General features: G+C 40.6%; 1 non-coding gene across 1 annotated transcript; it reads left to right on the forward strand.

The window, feature by feature from the left end:
- Positions 1-1,167: 1,167 nt before the first annotated feature.
- Positions 1,168-1,358, forward strand: LOC117728365. Its single transcript, XR_004609135.1, has one exon. It is a non-coding gene; the product is annotated as a U2 spliceosomal RNA (small nuclear RNA).
- The last annotated feature ends 1,447 nt before the right edge of the window (positions 1,359-2,805 follow it).

The following is a 2,805-nucleotide window of genomic DNA, read 5'->3' on the forward strand; positions in this document are numbered from 1 at the left end:
TCTGGCTGCACCAGGTCACCAGATGGTCAGTCTCCCACCTGTAGGCGGACTCATCCCCACCAGAGTTGAGGCAATGAGGGTAGTGTCATCCGCGAACTTGACGGACTGGTGACTGGAGGTGCAGCTGTTGGTATACAGGGAGAAGAGTAGAGGGGAAATAACTCAGCCTTGGGGGGATCTGGTGCTGATGGTCCGAGTGGATGAGATGTGCTTTCCCAGCCTCACGTGCTGCTTCCTGTCAGACAGGAAGTCTGAGATCCACTTAAAAGTCTGAGATTCCAGTTTAAAGCTGTTTTTTAAATGTATATGTAAGTTTAAACTATAAACAAGAGAGATGACACAGTAAGAAACACAACAACAAAGAGAGTTAACAAACATCACAGATTAAAAGCAGATTTAAATAAATGAGTTCTAAGTGCCGTTTTGAAAGTGGCGAGTGACGGAGAGTGTCTGAGTTCCTGGGGGAGGGGGCAGCAATGGAGGACGACGCTTGGACAGAGAAGGGGGAGATGAGGAGGTTGGTGTCGGCAGATCTGACGTTGCGGGTGGGAGTGTGTTGGTGCAGGAGGTCAGAAAGGTATGAAGACCGCACTAGGAAGCAAACAGCACACATTTGAGCCGCATCTTCTTCATTGTGGCCTCCTGAATGTTTATATTATGCTTTGGATGAGTTACGTCTTCGGGAACTCAAATAACTAGTGAACGACTGCATTGCTGCGGTTTCTTCTGTTACTGTGAGAGGCTGAAGACGGAAATGTGCGGTTTGCGCTGCTCTCCACTACCATGTGTTGTCATTCAGGGAGTTTTGAAGCCTAATTACATTACTTTGATCAACCTCATGAGTTCGTTGCAAGATATTTAAGAAATATATACTTTTATAAACATCGCGTAAATCCCAACTTGTCCTGTCGGGATTTACATGTATCGTGTTTCTACTTCCTATTGGACGACAGCGTACCACGTGTCCGGAAATAAACAAGAAGACGAATCTGCGAAAACACGTTTAATGTAAATATCTCAAACAAAACAGCTCCAGTGGTGAATTATGACTATTGTACAGTGTTCATGTTTCATATGGCGACCCAAAAAGTAGTCGTTAGTTTCCAGACCCATCAGCGAGATTGACTGTGCGGAGAATGCCTTCCTCATCTGCGGCTGTGTCACGTTATCGCTTCTCGGCCTTTTGGCTAAGATCAAGTGTAGTATCTGTTCTTATCAGTTTAATATCTGATACGTCCCCTACCCGGGGACCATATATTAAATTGATTTTTGGAATAGGGAGATGGAATAGGGGCTTGCTCCGTCCACTCCACGCATCGACCTGGTATTGCAGTACCTCCAGGAACGGTGCACCCCCTAAATGTGTTTAAAACTAATCTAAACTACCACGAGCTCCCTCAGTTATAATGGATCTTTGTACAGAGTTACAATGTAATGTTCACATGATATAACTAGTATGTTATGTACGTTGATGGAGCGTTGAACCGGTGAGTGAAAAATGTAAAACATAATTTCTTTACTCATATTCATTCAATCTATTGATAGGCTTCATAGTACTGCTCTTTTCCTCCATAGAATTGCTCATAGTATGGGATGCACTTTAGTTAAGTAATCTAGAATGTATCATCATTATTATTTATCTGTTAGCTATACACAGAAACATACAGTATATATTCAACCAGTTGTCAATTCATCAAGTCGTCCTCTCTAAACCTAAAGCAGTCTAATACAACAGACCTGCAATAAATCCTTCCTTCATGAAGGTAATCATGTTCAGTCTGTTGATCTGTATTCTTTATATTTGCTAAACAACCAGCGTTGTTCATACTCCAGACCAGTAGATGGCAGTATGTCAGTAGCAGATCATATGAACTTTATTTAGTCGGAGATAAATAGATACAGGGAGTGATTTTAGGTTGGCTTTTGATACGGAAATACAGCATTGCATGATGGGAAATGTAACCACTATTTTTCAAGTAAAATGTATATAATCTAATTCTGCGTTCTCTGAGGAATGTGTTATGGTGCCTTCAGGTGGTCAATCTGCAGCGGAAGAACCTAAACGTATGATAATGGCGCTCCCAACTGGCCAAACTGCGGTATATAAGCAGCAGAATGTTGTTTTTATTAAAGAAATCAGTCTATAGGTTCACAATTGAACATCCTAATTACCGAGCACACTGGCCAGAGGAACGTTATTATTCCGTACCAGTTTCTCAATGTGTTGTAAATCGTGTTCTACTATTGACTAGACAGGTCCCTTCATATCTGTAGATCTTTGAGACTTTCTTTGTTTGTGTTTACAGGAGAGAGTGTAAACAGAGTCCCCTGGCACTGGAAAATATGCACAAGATTCACCACAATTAGGAAATTTGAAGGAGTCCACTGGAGGAGTCTAGAATACGCCTCGCCCCCATTCAAAGAGACTGTTGACATCATCTGTATTCATTCCATGTGTGTAATTGGCTATTTCTTCTTAAGTACATTTGTGTAAACAAATTAGATCATTTATTCAGGGGACTGTACTGTTTTTTTCTGCTATTAAAAACACCTTATTTAAAATCAAAATTATACTTACTTTTTTTACTTTTCAAATTCTGGGAAGTAGTTTCATAAATAAAAATGATCTGATGATATTGTAATAAGCATATGCTCCTACATGCATAATCTGTCACTCTATACATCCATGTCCCTATTCTTGAGGAAAACAAATACACCCCTAATCAATATTCATTATCTGACCATCCTCAACTCGATGTTACTGTAACACTTATCACTTTATTGAATAAAGGGCATGAAATGGAG

The sequence above is a fragment of the Cyclopterus lumpus genome, chromosome 25 (assembly GCF_009769545.1).
Source record: "Cyclopterus lumpus isolate fCycLum1 chromosome 25, fCycLum1.pri, whole genome shotgun sequence".
In the NCBI taxonomy this organism is placed as follows: Eukaryota; Metazoa; Chordata; class Actinopteri; order Perciformes; family Cyclopteridae; genus Cyclopterus; species Cyclopterus lumpus.